Consider the following 21107-nt stretch of genomic DNA (forward strand, 5'->3'; position numbering starts at 1 on the left):
TCTGTCCACCATTGCACCACAGCAACAGAGGTCAGGTAGTTGGAGAAACACGTGCCAACAGCAACCACAGACAGGGAACCGAGTTCAGCAAGGACCTAAGCCACAACCATGTTGGGGAGGGGTAAGTGTTTGGAGAAGCAGTGCCTTCACACAAGCTCAGAACCCAAATGTGCAGTAAGTTAAACCCTCCCCCAAAAACAAAGCATCTATTTTATATGCACCTCAAAATTTACTGTATCAAAGCTCAAAAGAAGTACAAATGAGACAACATTACGGATTCAAGCCGTTACTTGTGTTCAGGAAGCTCAGAGCTGCTGTTCGTAATTTGTCATTCCAGCATCCTCACTTAAGTCTGCCATTCAGGGTTCCTGTTGCAGCATAGGCACCATTCTGCTGTTGATCCCCCAGGGCAGGGTTGGCTGGACACACCCAAGGCAGAGGGCAGTCTGACGAGGGGGACAGGGTGGATCCCAGACCAATGTTTAAAAGCAGATACCCAGGTCCCTGCACCCACAAGTCCATTGGGGCAGGTTACGATCACCAAGTTGGCTAGCCCCATTGTAAGGCACCCAGGGGCATATTTATACTCCGTTTGCGCCGGAATTGCGTAGTTTTTTTTAACGCAATTTCGACGCAAAACTAACTTCATATTTATACTTTGGCGTTAGACGTGTCTAGTGCCAAAGTCCATGGAGTTAGCGTCATTTTTTAGCGTGGACACCTACTTTGCGTTAATTACATGCAAGGTAGGCGTTCCCGTCTAAAAAATCGACTCCGAGGCATGTGCGTCGGATTTATACTCCCAGGCAAAAATCACGCCCGGGAGTGGGCGGGTCAAAAAAAATGACGTACGGCTGCTTTGCGCCGTTTTTTAGCACCTGCAAAAGGCAGGCGTTAAGGGACCTGTGGGCTCTGAAGGAGCCCAGAGGTGCCCTCCCATGCCCCCAGGGACACCCCCTGTCACCCTTCCCCACCCCAGGAGGACACCCAAGGCTGGAGGGACCCATCCCAGGGACATTAAGGTAAGTTCAGGTAAGTATATATATATTTTTTTTTTTGTGGCATAGGGGGGCCTGATTTGTGCCCCCCTACATGCCACTATGCCCAATGACCATGCCCAGGGGACAGAAGTCCCCTGGGCATGGCCATTGGGCAAGGGGGCATGACTCCTGTCTTTGCTAAGACAGGAGTCATTTCTATGGGGGTTGGGAGTCGTAAAAAATGGCGCAAATCGGGTTGAGGCGAAAAAATTGCCTCAACCTGACTTGCCCCATTTCGTGACGCCCAAGCCCCATATCCCCCTACGCCGGCGCTGCCTGGTGTATGTCGTTTTTTTTAACACACACCAGACGGCGCCGGCGGCTAACGCCGGCTAACGTCATTCAATAAATACGGTGCCCGCATGGCGCTTCAGAATGGCGTTAGCCGGCGCTAATTTTTTTGACGCAAAACTGCGTTGGCGCAGTTTGGCGTCAAAAAGTATAAATATGGGCCCCAGTCTCTGACCAAAATTCCTTCATGGCGCGTGGCCCCAACACCGCTCCCAGAAAACTAAACCACGTCCAGCCAAATGGAGGTCCCATTTTTAGTCTCCAAACGCAGTTGTTATCCAGTGTCGGGAGTCAGGTTTCCTTTATGCCTGGGTTAGTTAAGAACCCATAGCCTCCACAGTGAGTGCACAAGGTCCAACAGATTGTGAAACACTGCATGGAGCCGAGCCAGTAGAGGGGGAAGGGTGTTCAACATAAGAACAAGCTGTCACAGTCCACTACCATCATTTGGGCAAATGTCAACGAGTTCTGGGCTTGCAGCGGACTATCCATGATGCAATTTTTTTTGCCTCCTCCTTTTTCTGAAAGTTTTCCTAGTAACAGCCAGGAGCTGCAGGTCCAAATATCTGGGAAAGAAATGGTCTAAGGGACGGGGGTGCCTGGGAAAAGGGAGTCGGAAAATATCCATCACACCTCCGAGCAGACCTAAGAAATATGCTCAACTATGTATGCAGTCTAGAAGGTCTAGCAGTCAGTCAACACACAAGACCATACATACACACTGCCTGGAGGAAGCAATATTCCCAAAGTCAGACATCGCTAGATCAGAGGCCATTGGGAGCCGAGGAACAACTCTCCAGCCCCCCTCTGCTTCATGACAAATTAAGATAACAGATCATGTGCAGAGATAGGGAAACACCCAAAGACCATTATAAAGAAGTCCAAAGCTAGCCCAAAAGATGCCCATAGAGAAATGTCATAGTTAAGGCACCTGGCACCACTAGGGAGCCGTCATGCTGTACGTCACATGCTTGGAGTAAAGGGGTATTCAAGTGATCTTAGGGCACGTAGCGATTGCCAAACAACATTCAGTTGTGGCACACCTCCCTATTATACATCGTCCTATACACATCTAGGTCAAAGGACTGCCAAGGACTGAGGAAGTGTATGTGAATCTCCACTGGTTCTGGAGGGGGCTTGGTGCCCAGAGTGCATCATATGCAGTGTGGCTGGTCCTATTCCCTCACATGGTTGTGTGTGCCACGAGATTGCGTGGGAACAGGTAGCATGGTAAGCCATGGAGGCAGAGACATACCCCACCCTGCTTCGGCTTAGCCTGCCACCTGCAGGTGTAAGCAGGTTGATGAGAGTCATGCTTCATGGAAGCTGGGCAGGGTCCATGACATCTCCACCAGCCTCAGATGGCTGCCCACTGGGGATGATAGCCATGTCAGCTGTGGTGGCACTGTCTGAGCACATCGCAGGGCTGGTGGCGGTGCTTGTGGCGGTGTCTGTGGCGGAGGTGCTGTGGTGGTGCATGTGTCTGCACCTGTTGAGGGACACAGTAGTACGTCTCCTGCAGCCTCGGACAGCTGCCCACTGGGGATGATGCAGGGCACTGTTGCTGAGGCAGCAGACTGCAGGTGGCGGTGCTGGTGGTCGTGCAGGTGGTGGTGCTAGTGGCGGTGCAGGTTGTGGTGCAGGTGGCGGTGTCCACTGCCGCACAGGTTGGTGTTTTGGTTGACAGAAGGGGTGACACAAGTCCCTCAGTCGGAGTCCCCATGCCCGTCCTGACCTGCTCTTCGTCTTGTGTCCCTTCCCCACCTTTGATGTTGCCGCTGGTGTCTTGCCACTGTTCCCTTTTGGTTTGGAGGAGCCCTTCCTTGCTGGTAGGTGTGGCTTCTCCCACTGGCATGTGGGCACCATCTTCACCTTGGCAGGTGGTGGAATGTCCTTGGCCTCGCTAGGTGGCACACTGGCAGCCCTGATGGGTGGCGCACTCGATGAGACCGGAGTTGCTGGCAACACTGTGCTTGGGGATTTGGTGGCTGAGGTGCTGGGCTGGGACCTGGAAAGCCTTGCCCTAGGGCAAGGACGGTGGGGGGAGGTGTAGGGAAGAGGTCAATGTTAGCCAGGAAAAGATTCTTAGACACACTGGGATGGGAAGATGGAGGTAGTTTGGGAGTTGAGGAAGAGGTAGTGGTTGTAGGAGGTATACGTTTGCTGAATTTGGGTGAAGATGCATGGGCCGGAGGCTGTTGTGAGGCGGATGGCTGTTGTGTGGGTGTGTGCCTGCGTTTGTGTACCTTGGGAGGAGGGCTCACAGACACACTGGGAGAGGACACAGGGGATGTGTGAATGGTAGTGGGGGTGGTGAGTGCACGTGAGAGGTGTGTGGTGATGGGCCTGCTGGTGATGGAGGTAGTGGCTGAGGATGTAGTGCATGCAGGAGTGAGTGGAGATGAGACAGGGAGGGAGGAGGAGGACGTGGAGGAGTGGGACACAGTGGAGGCAGTGGATGTTGCTGTGTCTGCATGGGTATGGTGCTTCTGTGAGTGCCTGTGGGATGTGTCGTGCTTATGTTTGCCACGGCCACTCTTGTGTGTTGATGAGTGTGAATGCTGGTCTGATGGTGTGCTTGGGATAGGCTGAGGTACAGGTGATTGGGTCAGGTGGAGGAAGTTGGAGGGGGGAGGCTGGACACAGGGACAATGTCTCCCATCAGTGCTGAGGCCAGAGCTTGAAATACTCTCTGTTGGGCCGCCTGCCCAGAATGTATGCCATCCAGGTATGCATTTGTTTGTTGCAAATGCCTCAATACACCCTGGATGGCATTCAAAATGGTAGATTGCCCAACAGTGAGGGATCTCAGGATGCCAATAGCCTCCTCACTGAGGGCAGCAGGGCTGACTGGGGTAGGACCTGAGGTGCCTGGGGCGAAGGAAATGCCCACCCTCCTGGGTGAGTGGGCATGGGACACACGATGAGGGGCTGCTGGGAGAGCGGTGCTGGTAGGGGGGGTGGCGGCTGTACCTGTTGATGCGGTGGGCACAGAGGTGCCCGCCACTGCAAGGGAGCTCCCATCAGAGGAGGAGTCGCTGTTGCTGGTGTATGCTCCTGTGCCCGGCGTGGAGCTCCCCTCGCCGTCCATCCCACTGGTGGCTTCAGACTCTGTTGCTTCACCCTCCAGGGCCATGTGGGATGCAGCTCCCTCCTGCTCCGGTGCCACTGCTCCTCCGCCAAATGATGCTAATGCACGCAAGAACAGGGTGACAAAACAAAAAGGGGGGGAAGACAGAAGAAACACATGTTCAGTACATGCAACACCACTACCGTTGGTGGACACAACACACAGAGAGCAGCATTGACTAAGCCATGCACTAACAGTTCTTAGCAAATTCACATGCCCATGGGGGGCGATGCCTATGCCCATTTGCTGCACACCTGGTACCCACAGGAGCCTGACTAGGTGTAGATGGCTATTACCACTATTGGGGTTGGAGTGCCACAGAGCCTGCCTTGCAAGGGACCTACCCTACCAAGTTCGCCCTGGCCTAGGGGAACCCACAGCCCACTTCCCTCAGCCAGACACCTCGTAAAGTGCACAGAGTCAGCTGAATGAGACTGTACTCACCCCCTTGTGGCTGGTGTGATGCTCTCAAGCGCCCATCCAACTCCGGTTAGGCCACCGCCGGGATCCGGGACATCAGGGGGGTCATGGTGTGACGGGCAGCCTTTCCACATTGGGAGGCCATTCCCAGCTGGGCCTCCGCCGTCTTCTTGCTCCAGCGGCACAGGTCTTTTCCGGCTGGCCTGTCCCATTCCCCACCCTCTTTAATCCACAACACTCCATACAATCATGTGCCATCCACCAAGCTCACAGTGTACTCACCTGTTTGTCTGGCGGACCGTACAGTCACGTGTGCTGGGGGAGGACCCCATCCACCAGTTTCTCCAACTCCTCCGAAGTGAAGGCAGGGGCCCTTTCCCCAGACACTGTAGCCATCGTTGCTTCCAGACACAGGTCACAGCAGCACTTGTGCTGTAGGTCCTCTCCTGTTGAAGGTCAGGTATAAAGTGAGGGAAGACTTAGAAAATGGCGGCCACGTCCACGGCGGTGCGTACCATCACCACTGGCGTACATCGTCATTGGCTCCTGGAACCCATAGGGCCCAATGTTAACCAATGCAGAATTGTGCTGCGGTCTTCGACCGTCTACCGCGACGGTGTACAACGCCAGCGCAGTTACCACATTTCCCCTTGTCCCACCTTACAGGTCAGGCAGCCGGCATTTCAGGGGTCTACATGGCAGGCAATAAAAACTGCTTCACACCTATTTAGGCCAGGAATAAGGACAGACAAAGGCACATTGCAAATTTGTAAAGTTTTTGCAAAAAACACATTGTCATACCTAAGTGTTGGATGACCCTCTGCTCACTGTTCTCCTCCATAGGGCACGTGATGAGATGGCGGCATCCTCTGGTGTACAGACCCCTGGTGGACCTGTCGACAATGGAAGACAGACGCATCATTATCACTTACAGACTTGATCGAGCAACAATCCAGGAACTGTGTGCCCAGTTGGAGCCAGACCTGATGTCAGCTATCCACCATCCCACAGGAATCCCCGATCTTGTGCAGGTTCTGTCTGTACTCTGTTTCATGGCCAGTGGGTCTTTTCAAGCAACAGTGGCCATGGCATCAGGGATGTCCTATCCAATGTTCTCTAACGTGTTGTCCAAAGTGTTGTCTGCCCTGCTGAAACACATGCGCAGCTACATCATTTTCCCTCAAGTGGAGGATTTGCCCACAGTGAAAGGTGACTTCTATGCCCTGGGAAATTTCCCCAACATCATTGGTGCCATTGATGATACACATGTGGCATTTGTTCCCCCCGCAGGAATGAACAGGTGTACAGAAACTGGAAAAGCTATCATTCAATGAATGTGCAGATGGTGTGTTTGGAAGACCAGTACATCTCCCATGTGAATGCCAAGTGTCCTGGCTCAGTGCATGACGCTTACATTTTGAGGAATAGCAGCATCCCTTGTGTGATGGGGCAACTCCAGAGGCACCGGGTGTGGCCAATAGGTGAGCCTAAAGTCCCCACACTGTTCCATTTGGTGTCTGGGTATGGGAGATTCCTTAATGTTTGGAGGATGTCTAACAGTTGTCCCTCAATATTTGCAAGTGACTTAGGTTACCCCAACCTGTCATGGCTACTGACCCCAGTGAGGAATCCCAGGACAAGGGCAGAGGAACACTACAATGAGGCACATGGGCGAAGCAGGAGGATAATAGAACGCGCCTTCGGCCTCCTGAAGGCTAGATTCCAGTGCCTCCATCTGACATTTGGATCCCTATACTATTCATCGAAGAAGGTGTGCCAGATCATAGTGGCCTGCTGAATGTTGCACAACCTGGATTTGCGACGCCAGGTGCCTTTTCTGCAGGAGGATGGGCCTGATGTTGGTCTTGGAGCAGCTGTGGAGCCTGTGGATAGTGAAGAAGAGGAGGCGGAAGAAGAAGATGTAGACAACTGAAACAACATCATCATGCAATACTTCCAGTGAGACACAGGTAAGAAGATGGAACTGCTTCCCACATCTCATACTATTGTAGGAGCTAGCAAAAATCTGCCTTTTTCACTGTGTGTATGGACCTTGACTTGTCACTTTGGCTTTCCATTTCACAGATGTAGCTCCCAATTTGTGCCCTCTGCTATGTTTACTCCTGGCCTACAGCTGTGTAACATTGGTATGTAAACAAGTACATTGACGTTGCTATATTCCAGAGATTTTGCAATGACACATTTGTGAAAGCATAGACTAACTCCAGATTGTTTTGTGAATCAAGGGTGTTTATTTCTGTGCAAATAAGTGGAGGGGGTGGGAAATGGGCTGGGGTGATGGTGGAGGAATGTCCATGGCAGAGTCCAGCCTATTTATATCACAGGTACATTGTCCAATGGGGCATAGGAAGTGCAGCAATGGCAGTTTAAGGTGGACAGGGTGACAAAGTGGGACAGAAGAGTGACATTCAGGAGGGTCTTATTTCCTGGCGGGGGTCTTGGCAATGTTCTCTGTCTTGTTCCTGGATCTCAGGGACCATTTGTGGGCTGGTTCTCCTTCTGCAGGGGGTGGGGTACTGGTGGCCTGTTGGTTATGTGGCGGTGCCTCCTGTCCACTAGCGCCAGCGGAGGTGGAGGGCTGTTCATCATCCAGGCTAGTGTCAGGGGCCCGTTTGTGTCCCACTGTGTCCCTCATGGTGTTGACAAGGTCTCCCAGCACCCCTGCAATTGTGACCAGGGTAGTGTTAATGGACTTCAAGTCCTCCCTGCTCCCAAGGTAGTGTTCCTCCTGCATCCGCTGGGTCTCCTGAAACTTGGCCAATACCGTGCCCATGGTCTCCTGGGAATGATGGTATGCTCCCATGATGTTGGAGAGTGCCTAGTGGAGAGTGGGTTCCCTGTGCCTGTCCTCCCCCTGTCGCACAGCAGTCCTCCCAGCTTCCCTGTTATCCTATGCCTCTGTCCCCTGAACCGTGTGCCCACTGCCACTGACCCCATGTCCCTGATTGTCTTGGGTTGGTGGATTTGCCTGGGTTCCCGTTAGTGGTGGACACACTGCTGATTGACATGTTCTGTGGACAGAGGGATGGGCCCACTGGGTGGGTGCTAAGGTGGTGTTTTCTGAGGGGGGAGGTTCAGTGGTAGTTTGTTACTGTGGCAGGGGAACTGACTGTCCAGAGGTCCCTGATGGGCCGGGATGGTCATCTTGATCCAGGTGTGCAGAGCTGCTGTCATCACTTTGAGCCTCTTCTGTGGGGGGACTGGATATGTCCGGCAACTCCTGTCCGGTGACGTTGGGTATGGGTCCTGTTGGAGTATAAATGCATAGTCTTAGTATCTGTGTGTGCCGTCTTGTGCATTGGGTGAGTTACCCTCTACTCTTGTGCTTGCATTGTTGTGTTTGCCATTGTGTGATTAGTGTTTTGGGGTCTGTGTGGGTATATGTACTGGACATGCTTTGGTAATGGGTGCCCATGCTTTGGTGGTGCATGCAGGGCTTGGTATTGGGATGTGTGGGTTGGGATAATGGGCCATATGTGAGGTGTTGGAGTAATGGAGGTGAGGGTGAGGGTGGTGGAATGTGATGGCATGCAGGTGGAGTAGGGGGATATGGTAGTTAAGATATGACTTACCAGAGTCCAGTCCTCCTGCGAGGCCCTCAGGATGCAGTATTGCCAAGACTTGCTCCTCCCATATTGTTAGTTGTGGGGGAGGAGGTGGGGGTCCACCACAAGTCCTCTGTACAGCAATCTGGTGTCTTGATACCACGGAACGTACCTTCCCCCGTAGGTCATTCCACCTCTTCCTGATGTCATCCCGTGTTCTTGGATGCTGTCCTACTGCGTTGACCCTGTCGACAATTCTCTGCCATAGCTCCATCTTCCTTGCAATGGATGTCTGCTGCACCTGTGATCTGAATAGCTGTGGCTCTACCCGGATGATTTCCTCCACCATGACCCTGAGCTCCTCCTCAGAAAACCTGGGGTGTCTTTGAGGTGCCATTATGTGGTGTGGGTGATGTGTGAGGTGCTGTCTGTTGTGATGTGTGGGGGAATGTGTTGGTGTGTGTTGTTTGAGGTGTGGGATGTTGTCTGAGTGATGGTGTTGTGTGTCTCTGGATGCTGGTATTGTGTTTGCTATTCTCTCTCTCACAACTTTTTCCAAAAAATGCTGTTGTAAGGGTTTGTTGGTAATGTGGGTGTGTGTTTTATAGTGTTGTGAGTGTGTGGGTGTGGTGTGTGTATCAGGTGTGTGTATTTCGAATTGTCCAATGTAATTGTGTTTTGTAAATGTGTGTGCATTTTGAGCGCGGCGGTGTGTACCGCCAATGGATTACCGCAGTTGAATGACCGCCGCGTTGATTCGTGGGTCATGATAGTTTGGGCATATTTCTGTTGGCGTGACAGTGTAGGTTTTGCTATCGCCAGTTTATCACTGACCTTTGGTGTGGCGTACTTGTGTGGGTGTCTGTATTGTGGCGGATTCCGAGATGTGGGTCATGATACCAGTAGCGGAATTCCACTGCTGCAACAGTGTGTTGGCTGTCTTCAGCATGGCAGAAAGCGGGATTTACCGCCAGGGTTGTAATGAGGGCCATAGTGTTAATGGCATTGATATCGCAACTAGGGTGCTGCATAGTAACGAGGCATCACTTAAGAGAGGACTGGAAATAAAACAACACAGAAGAAGGACTGCACTTGATAGGACTTTATTTGCGACCTTTTTGTGCCAATATCAAATGTATTGTGTGTCAGCAAAAAGATGACATTTCTCCATTGTTCTCCACTCCGCTTTCCCCCATTGTTCATTTACTTTCCCCATTTTCCCTCAGGGTAGCTGCAGAGGTGGGGGCACTGGGAACTAACTTTACTTCCCTCTGTGAATGACCACTGACTGCGACAGATATGTGTACTGGACATACACCTAAATATTGAAGATTACCCTAAACGTGAGTGATATGTTTGTATCTAGAACCATCCATTATGGATAGTAAATATGGACTTTCAAAGCTGAAAAACATATTTAGCTTTTACGACTGTAACACAATGTGGTACAGTCTTAGTGGGTGTGATTCATACTGATCGATTAGAGCAAAGTATTTCCTTATGCACCTTAGACTGAAATAATGGAACATTGGCGAGCCTTAGCAGACAACTCATGATAGCTTTTAAAATGCAATTTATAAGCAGATTCCTACTGAGAGGTGAGATTGTTCTCTTTCAAAAGATTTGTCTTGCAGTTCTTTTTGAATTAAAGGAGTTGAGGACATTTCTAATGTTGAGTATTGTTCAGTCACGGCTTGTGCTGCTTGGAAGGGGTGGTGCGGCATGAGGGGTGGGGGTGCTCGGGTAAAAATTAAACTAACAAAAACACTTACCTCACTCGCACCACTCCACTCTTCCTTGTCACTCCAGGCAGGCACAGGCTTCCAGCCTGCCCTGCGCCAATCATCGGGAGTCTGTACAGGCTCTCTCCAGCCTAGCAACACAGTTGCTGGGCTGGAGAGAGCCCTGTGCGCATGTGTGTTTGGCCAGCCTGAGACAGCCAGGCAAACACACATGCTCTGAAAGGGAGTGTACAGCACTCCCACTCAGTTCACGTCGCCCCTGTGGCCCGCCCCTTTCAAAGAAAAGGATAATAAACATAGTTTATTATCCTTTTCTTCTAAAGGTTTTGCAGCTGCCACTGCTGGCGGGGGGGGAGGGGGTTGGTGAAGCTCCTTCACCCAAATGGAGGAGCCACCACTGGTATTGTTAGGTATAATATACATAAATATATATATATATATGTATATATATATATATATCCATAGAACTCTGGTCTCCAAAGCAACGCGCCTTTCTGCCGGTGCGACGTCAGGGTAAAGACCAGCAACCCTTATAAATTAAACAAGGAAAAAAGCGTCGCACTCCCGAAGACTGTCAAAATAATATCCATTTATTTTCAGATATAAGCATCAGAACCCCACTGACGCGTTTCGACATGTAGTCTTTCTCAAAGTGGTTTGGTTCATAAAAGCGATTTTCACTTAACATCAACATTTAAATAGAGAATTGTTAATTAATCTACGAGTCTTCCACACCTGTTTGATATATTCCATGCTCCTCCTATAAGGCACGTGATATTTCACTTCTAACGGCTCGTAAGTAAACAGTGCCAAAATAGTTATCAAACATTTTCAATGTACGCTCGGTGAAATTGCTGTCAACACTGTGCAATATTCGCAGTATAATAATAACTTGCTGCAGCATGCCAAGAAAAGGATATTTACAGAATTTCATATCCACAACTCAAGAACATATCAGGGAGTTTGGTTCATGTAACATTAAACCCAAATATGGCTTTATGGGACTTGCAGTTCCTCGCCAGTTACAACCTCTCTCACCACTCGAAATGTTCAATTTACCTCCGATGTAAGGGAAATGTTCATACTGCAGTTATTAACACCTAATCCAGCAACTAAAAGCGGCACATTGTTGTGACATACAGAAGTTGAAAACCAACAATTTTACCGAGTCTATTTTAGTTACTCGAGTCTATGCCAGATTCAGATTATCATGCACAGTTCATGTACAGAGGCCGTACGAGTCCAGTCCATTTCAAACATGTGTTTTAAACAAACTCAATGTTAGTTCCTCAAATGCTTGCACCAATGAAATCATGAATTGAAAAGACAGTCTCCGGACCCTATTAATTCAGGGCCGCATCAGCAATGTTAGAGTATTCCGTTATGGCGCAAGGCGGATTAGAAGTCAGGAAATACCAAATTCTTCCAGTGTACTGTACACAAGCAGGAGATAAGTATCTCCTCGCTCCTTCCGGATAAGATTAACCACTGCCGGGCGCTGTCGCTTTTTGACAATAACATCCATAGAACTCTGGTCTCCAAAGCAACGCGCCTTTCTGCCGGTGCGACGTCAGGGTAAAGACCAGCAACCCTTATAAATTAAACAAGGAAAAAAGCGTCGCACTCCCGAAGACTGTCAAAATAATATCCATTTATTTTCAGATATAAGCATCAGAACCCCACTGACGCGTTTCGACATGTAGTCTTTCTCAAAGTGGTTTGGTTCATAAAAGCGATTTTCACTTAACATCAACATTTAAATAGAGAATTGTTAATTAATCTACGAGTCTTCCACACCTGTTTGATATATTCCATGCTCCTCCTATAAGGCACGTGATATTTCACTTCTAACGGCTCGTAAGTAAACAGTGCCAAAATAGTTATCAAACATTTTCAATGTACGCTCGGTGAAATTGCTGTCAACACTGTGCAATATTCGCAGTATAATAATAACTTGCTGCAGCATGCCAAGAAAAGGATTTTTACAGAATTTCATATCCACAACTCAAGAACATATCAGGGAGTTTGGTTCATGTAACATTAAACCCAAATATGGCTTTATGGGACTTGCAGTTCCTCGCCAGTTACAACCTCTCTCACCACTCGAAATGTTCAATTTACCTCCGATGTAAGGGAAATGTTCATACTGCAGTTATTAACACCTAATCCAGCAACTAAAAGCGGCACATTGTTGTGACATACAGAAGTTGAAAACCAACAATTTTACCGAGTCTATTTTAGTCACTCGAGTCTATGCCAGATTCAGATTATCATGCACAGTTCATGTACAGAGGCCGTACGAGTCCAGTCCATTTCAAACATGTGTTTTAAACAAACTCAATGTTAGTTCCTCAAATGCTTGCACCAATGAAATCATGAATTGAAAAGACAGTCTCCGGACCCTATTAATTCAGGGCCACATCAGCAATGTTAGAGTATTCCGTTATGGCGCTAGGCGTATTAGAAGTCAGGAAATACCAAATTCTTCCAGTGTACTGTACACACGCAGGAGATAAGTATCTCCTCGCTCCTTCCGGATAAGATTAACCACTGCCGGGCGCTGTCGCTTTTTGACAATAACATCCATAGAACTCTGGTCTCCAAAGCAACGCGCCTTTCTGCCGGTGCGACGTCAGGGTAAAGACCAGCAACCCTTATAAATTAAACAAGGAAAAAAGCGTTGCACTCCCGAAGACTGTCAAAATAATATCATTTATTTTCAGATATAAGCATCAGAACCCCACTGACGCGTTTCGACATGTAGTCTTTCTCAAAGTGGTTTGATTCATAAAAGCGATTTTCACTTAACATCAACATTTAAATAGAGAATTGTTAATTAATCTACGAGTCTTCCACACCTGTTTGATATATTCCATGCTCCTCCTATAAGGCACGTGATATTTCACTTCTAACGGCTCGTAAGAAAACAGTGCCAAAATAGTTATCAAACATTTTCAATGTACGCTCGGTGAAATTGCTGTCAACACTGTGCAATATTCGCAGTATAATAATAACTTGCTGCAGCATGCCAAGAAAAGGATATTTACAGAATTTCATATCCACAACTCAAGAACATATCAGGGAGTTTGGTTCATGTAACATTAAACCCAAATATGGCTTTATGGGACTTGCAGTTCCTCGCCAGTTACAACCTCTCTCACCACTCGAAATGTTCAATTTACCTCCGATGTAAGGGAAATGTTCATACTGCAGTTATTAACACCTAATCCAGCAACTAAAAGCGGCACATTGTTGTGACATACAGAAGTTGAAAACCAACAATTTTACCGAGTCTATTTTAGTCACTCGAGTCTATGCCAGATTCAGATTATCATGCACAGTTCATGTACAGAGGCCGTACGAGTCCAGTCCATTTCAAACATGTGTTTTAAACAAACTCAATGTTAGTTCCTCAAATGCTTGCACCAATGAAATCATGAATTGAAAAGACAGTCTCCGGACCCTATTAATTCAGGGCCGCATCAGCAATGTTAGAGTATTCCGTTATGGCGCTAGGCGTATTAGAAGTCAGGAAATACCAAATTCTTCGGGAGTGCGACGCTTTTTTCCTTGTTTAATATATATATATATATATATATATTTATTTTACATTTTGATGTATATATTTTTGTTTATTTTAACATAGGTGCATGAGATATTGTTTTGTAAGTACTTTAATGTATATTACTTATATTATTATTGTTAGTCATTAATATTATGCTAATCTTTTTTTCCTTTTTTACTACAGTTTCTAATTTTAATGTGTAATGTAAATGTTTGCTCTTTAATTTCTCATTTGTAAGTGATAGGGGGTTGTTGGATTTGCAAAGTATTATGATGGAAGCTGAGTTAAAGTATGAATTATTATTTGTATTACTTTTTATATTAATAAAATAATTAATCGATGAATAACTATGCAAATTATTTAAGTGATTGTTATTTTAACTATTTTTGTATGTTTATTAATTGCTAATTTTGGACACTGTGTTTAATAATCACATTTTGAAAAAGAGTTTTGATAGATTATTAATTTTGATAAACAAATCTTATTTAATGATACTCAGACCTCCACTACTTCAAGGTCGTGATAGCTACTTAAGTAGTGAACTTGTACCAGAGGCATGGAATCAAGCCCTGATAGTGTCCGAGCTAAAAGAAAACTGAGTGCTGACACCCTCCCCACCCTTTCTAATTTTTTACCAATATCTTTAATACCTTTTAATTTTATAATTTTGGAGAAGCAAGTCAACTTCTGTCTAGGTTGGAGAAGAATCGGCCGGGGAATCACCTGAACGAGGGCGATCTATGGATGGCTAGCAATCAATGTGCTGTTGCTCCCTCACCTTCTCCCTCTCTTTGGTGGATACCTTCAGCAGTGGGCATACTGGTGGGTAAAGTTAGTCAAAATATATAAACCTATACAGCACTGAGTTGCTTATCAAACAGGGAGGCTGGGAAGTGTTGCCTTGTACGTTACACAAGAATGTGATTAAGGGGGCCATTACAACATTGGCGGTAAAAGGCGCTTACCGCCATGCAGAAGACCGCCAATACACCGCCGCAGCTGCGGAATTCCACCACAGCTATTATGACCCACATCTCGGAATCTGCCAAAAGTCAGACACCCACACAAGTCTGCCACACCAAAGGTCAGTGGAAAACTGGCGAAAACAAAACCTCCACCTCCACGCCAACAGAAACACGCCCATGCTATCACAACCCACGAATCCACGCAGCGGTCTTTCAAACATGGTATTCCATTCGCGGTATACACCGCCGCGTTCAAAATACACACACATCTCCAAAACACCGCCACATTGGACAATTCCAAATACACACACCTGATACACATACACACACCACTCCCACACACCCAACACAATATAAAACACACACCCACATCACCCACAAACCCCTACAACAAAAATCCTGAACGAAGCCCAGAGAGAGAAACTACAAACAACTACAAAGCAACCACAGGCACTCAACACCATCACCCACACAACTTCCACGCACAATACACCACACACCACTACACATTACCACACACATCAACACTGACACCACCCCACACATCACCCAAACCACCCCATGTCACACCAAAGACACCCCCGGTTTTCCGAGGAGGAGCTCCGGGTCATGGTGGAGGAAATCCTACGGGTAGAGCCATAGCTATTTGGCTCACAGGTGCAGCACAGATCCATAGCCAGGAAGATGGAGCTATGGCGAAGAATAGTCGACAGGGTCAACACAGTGGGACAGCATCCAAGAAATCGGGAGGACATCAGGAAGAGGTGGAACGACCTACGGGGGAAGGTGCGTACAGTGGTCTCCAGGCACAACATTGCGGTACAGCGGACTCGCGGCGGACCCCCACCTCCTCCCCCACAACTAACAACATGGGAGGAGCAAGTCTTGACCATCATGCATCCAGAGGGTCTCGGAGGAGTCGGTGGAGGAATGGACACTGGTAAGTCAAATCTTAACTATCATATCCCCCAGCCTACCTGCATGCTATCACATACCCCCACCCTCACCCCATACCCTAGCACTCCAAATCCTCACATATGTACTAATAACACAAACCACCCATCCAAACACCAAGCCCTGCATGACACAACTAAGCATGGGCACCCCTCACCAAAGCATGCTCACTGCACATACCCATAACAACCCCCTAACCATCATCACACAAACCCACACACAGGAATGCTTGCACTGGGGTACACAAACACCCACCCATTGCACACCATTACACACACATGCAATAATCATGCTCTTATATCCCTGCAGGACCACTAAGGAACGTCACCACACAGGAGGGTCCAGACATCTCCACTCCACCCACAGGAGAGGCCCAAAGTAACGACAGCAGCTCTGCCCTACTGGATCCTGATGACCAGCCCGGACCATCGTGGGCCTCAGGATAGTCGGTTCCCCTTGTACAGGCACAGCCCAACAACGACCTTCCCCCCTCTGGTAACACCAGCACAGCACCTACCCAGCGGGCCCATACCTCTGTACCCTGGACACGTCAATCAGCGGTGTGTCCACCACTAAAGGGAACCCAGGAGAACCCACCACCCCAACAACAACAGGGACCTGGGGGCAGTGGCAGTGGGCACACGGTCCAGGGGACAGAGGCACAGGAACACAGGTGAACAGGGAGGGCTGCTGTGTGACAGGGGGTGGACAGGCCACGGGAACCCACCCTCCACGAGGCCCTCTCCAACATCATGGGAGCATACCACCACTCCCAGGAGACGATGGCAACGGTCCTGGCCAAGTTTCAGGAGACCCAGCGCCTGCAGGACGAACAGTATTTGGGGTTCAGGGAGGAGCTCAGGACCATCAGCTCCGCCCTGGGCACCATCGTAGGGGTGCTGAAGGACATACAAAAAACCATGAGGGACACCGTGGCACTCCAAGGGGCCCCTGACACTAGCATGGACGATGAACTGCCCACCACCTCTGCCAGTGCTAGTGGACAGGACGCCCCGCCACAGGACCACCACACCAGCACCCCACCCCCTGCAGACGGACAACAACCACGCAAGCGGTCCCTGAGATCCAGGAACAGGACAGAGCAAGATGGCAAGACCCCCGCCAGGAAATGAGACCACCCTGATTGTCCTCCCACTGTCCCACTTTGTTACCCTGTCCATACTTAAACTGCCCCAGCTCCACTTCCTATGCCCATATGGGCAGTGCACCTGTGAGACTAATAGACTGGACTCTGCCATGGACATTCCTCCACCGTCCCCCATCAACATTTTCCAACCCCCCTTCATGTTAGAGCACTTAAAAAAAACACCCTTGAATCACAAAACAATCTGTAGTCAGTCTGTGATTTGGTCAATTTGTATTATCAATGACAGTGTCAAAATGCCTTCCCAATTGTAAAGCCAACATACCTATGTCACACATCACAAGTCCATGAAGGATGCAAGCAGATGACACACGTTGGTAACCACACCTGTGAAACCGTAATGGAAAGGGACAACTCAGTAACCAAATACTGTTATGAAATAACAGACAGGATAGTGATAGAAGTGTGAAAGTTAATGCAATGTGAAAAAAAGTATTTCTCAACTGTGTGTCACTGGAAATATTGCTGTATGACTGACTCCCTGTTGTCTATGTCTTCTTCCTCAGCGTCCTCCTCATCACTGTCCACAGGCTCCACAGGCTCCACAGCTGCCACAACACCGCCATCTGGACCAACCTCCTGCAGAAAAGGCACCTGGCGTCGCAAAGCAAGATTGTGAAGCATCGAGCAGGCGATGATGATCTGGCACACCTTCTTCGGTGAGTAGAATAGGGAACCACCTGTCATATGGAGGCACCTGAACCTGGCCTTCAGGAGGCCGAAGGTGCGTTCGATCACCCTCCTAGTCCGCCCATGGGCCTCATTGTAGCATTCCTCTGCCCTGGTCCTGGGATTCCTCACTGGGGTCAATAGCCATGACAGGTTGGGGTAACCAGAGTCCCCTAATAGCCACACACGGTGCCTCTGGAGTTGACCCATCATATAAGGGATGCTGCTATTTCGCAGGATGTAGGCATCATGCACTGAGCCAGGGAACATAGCATTTACCTGCGAGATGTACTGGTCTGCCAAACATACCATCTGTACATTCATCGAATGATAACTCTTCCGGTTTCTGTACACCTGTTCACTCCTGTGGGGGGGGACCAGAGCTACATGGGTCCCATCAATAGCACCTATGACGTTGGGGATATGTCCAAGGGCATAGAGGTCACCTTTCACTGTGGGCAAATCCTCCACCTCAGTGAAAATTATGTATCTCCTTACGTGTTTCAGCAGAGCAGACAACACTCTGGACAATACGTTGGAAAACATAGGCTGGGACATCCCTGATGTCATGGCCACTGTTGTCTGAAAAGACCCACTAGCAAGGGAATGGAGCACTGACAGCACCTGCACGTCAGGGGGGACTCCAGTGGGATGGCGGATTGGTGAGATCAGGTCTGGATCCAACAGGGTACATAGTTCCTGGATAGTGGCACGGTCAAACCTGTAGGTGACGATTAACTGTCGCTCCTCCATTGTCAACAGGTCCACAAGCGGTCGGTACACCGGAGTGTTGAAGTAAGCCTCAGCAAGGCCTACTAGTGCAAGGGGTTCACCTTTCTCTGCACAAAGTCCTTAGACCATGTAGGAAGAAGTTGGCACAGGCACTGAAATAAAAGACAAAGTTTATTAACCTCATGAGGTGGTACTACAGTTCAAACTGCACCCGTAGGTAATGTCTGAAGTAGCACACTGAACTGAGAGAGCATGGTCCTTTTATACCCACGCAGGGGCTAAAAGGAGGTGATACAATTATAGAAGCAAGACTTGTATACATGTAAGGTCATGTGGAAAATGCACAGTCGACAGGTAGGAGGAGCTAACAGTTTTCAAGGACTAACAGCTGCAGACCTTACTGAGCATGTGCGAAAGTGGGAGATGCTAAATGTAACATGTCACTAGGCAGATTTCAAGAGTAGTTAACTGAAAGGTAGGACAGAGCACATGGTGAGCACATGGCAGCATGTGGCAGAGAAAATGGCTGCCATGAATACAAAATGGATTCCGCAAAATGTTCACAATAGTTACAAATACAGATGCCTTCTGCTAATGCTTAATCTAATCGCTGCTAAACTACAACAGACGACCCTTTCAGCATTAGTTGAAGACATTCGTCTTTCTGGTATAATCTAAATATTCATCTTGTATATTTATGCTCATCATTTCAGCTATTTCTTTATCTAACATATGTTGTGCTTTCATTTCTGTAATATTTATTTTGGTAGGCATACAAGCAGTAATACACATGGAGCAGAACATTGGACCACACTGAATACAGATACAGCATGTGTAAAATATTGCAATCATTACACACAGGATAGTCAGTAGTTTCCAGCCCCAGGCGGAAACAAGAGCACAAAACCATCCAGAAAAAGTCCAAGTACCAGTCTGTGTGTGGATTTCTGCAGCAATGTTATGCAATTTAAATATTGCATCAGATACTGAAGGTGAGTGATCGGGAATGAAAACACAGCAACTACTGCGACATGCACCACCTCGGTCAGCTAATATCACATCTAGTACCATACGATTTAGGAGCGCTACAATCCTCGCAATTTGGAGCTCCTCAGTAATATTCCCAAGTGCCAGAGCTGCCTGATTGGTAACAGCTTCCACAACCCTAGTCAATCGTCTCACTTTCCTACTGTTTAACGCAGCACCCACAAAGGGGAACAATCCTAAATTAAAATCAACATATTGTTGCAGGCTAGTATCCGTTTGGTCTACTTCATTTGTACTTATTTCCCTTTTATATCTATTGTTAATGATGTCATTGAACAGTTTTAAATCTCGGTGATATGATGCAGGGGCCAAAAACACAGGGGGTAATAGAAAAGATACATAACACACACCTGACCACCCAACAGGTTGTTGGTAATATCCATAGTTACCACAAACAAAATATGTATTATGTGAAGCTGTAAAACTACTATTATTTACACCCTCAATAGCTAAAATCAAGGTACAATCGCTTATTCCTACTGGAATTCGCCCAATGCTACGTATACATAAATCTGCTTTAGTTTTTGTAACAGAATTCACAAATTGTTCTTTCTTGTCAGAGTCTCTTATTTTTGTGAAGACATATGGGCGGTCATTCTGACCCTGGCGGTTGAAAACCGCCAGGGCACAGTGCTGCGGAAGCACCGCCAACAGGCTGGCGGTGCTTCATGGGCAATTCTGACCGCGGCGGTAAAGCTGCGGTCAGAAAAGGGCAACCGGCGGTTTCCCGCCGGTTTACCCCTGCCCCAAAGAATCCTCCAAGGCGGCGCTGCTCGCAGCACCGCCATGGGGATTCCGACCCCCTTCCCGCCATCCTGGTCCTGGCGGTAAAAACCGCCAGGAACAGGATGACGGGAACGAGTGTCGTGGGGCCCCTGGGGGCCCCTGCACTGCCCATGCACAGGCATGGGCAGTGCAGGGGCCCCTTAACAGGGCCCCATAATGATTTTCAGTGTCTGCCTAGCAGACACTGAAAATCGCGGCGGGTGCCACTGCACCCGTCGCACCCCTTCAACTCCGCCGGCTCCATTCGGAGCCGGCTTCATTGTTGAAGGGGCTTTCCCGCTGGGCCGGCGGGCGGCCTTCTGGCGGTCGCCCGCCGGCCCAGCGGGAAAGTCAGAATGACCGCCGCGGTCATTTGACCGCGGTACGGTCTTCTGGTGGTTCCCGCCAGGCGGGCGGCTTCCGCCCCCCGCCGGGGTCGGAATGACCCCCATGGTATTGAAACATTGTCCGGTTGATACTCTTCCCATTCCCATTTAGTTCCTTTGGCTTGGGGATACCCATCTTTGTCTTGGTAGCATACTTTATGAAGGCGAAAAAGAAGTCCGCCCTCTGTACGTTTTCCAGATGCAAACAAAAGCGTGTGCCAAGCTTGACAAGAACCATTGTGTGAAAAAGGAAGAGGAATGAAAGGTGTTCCTCCTTTCTTTTGATGCGCAGGTATCATTCCACATACCCAACAGTTAGTAGTATTTGTAGCATTATGAGTATGATGCAACATCTGAATGAAAGTATTATTGAAGTACGATTGACGGTGCTTTTGCTCCTGATATGGAAGCGTAAAGTAATAGTGATCCTCTGGTACTGGAGTAGTGGCAACAAAAAACTCACGAGCAGGAGCCTTCTATTCAACAAACCAGGTGATTGTTGCTGTAACCACCAAAACAACAACAAACTCCATAGTACTAATGATCAGTTTATTATTCATTTTAGCAACAGTGATAATCGACTCTTTCAGAAATGGATTAAAAACAATCGTTGGAGCTCTTATCCATGGGCAGCCGCCGATTTCTTCACCATGGGCCAGGACGGGTGTCA

This window comes from Pleurodeles waltl, chromosome 12 (assembly GCF_031143425.1).
Source record: "Pleurodeles waltl isolate 20211129_DDA chromosome 12, aPleWal1.hap1.20221129, whole genome shotgun sequence".
Lineage (NCBI taxonomy): Eukaryota > Metazoa > Chordata > Amphibia > Caudata > Salamandridae > Pleurodeles > Pleurodeles waltl.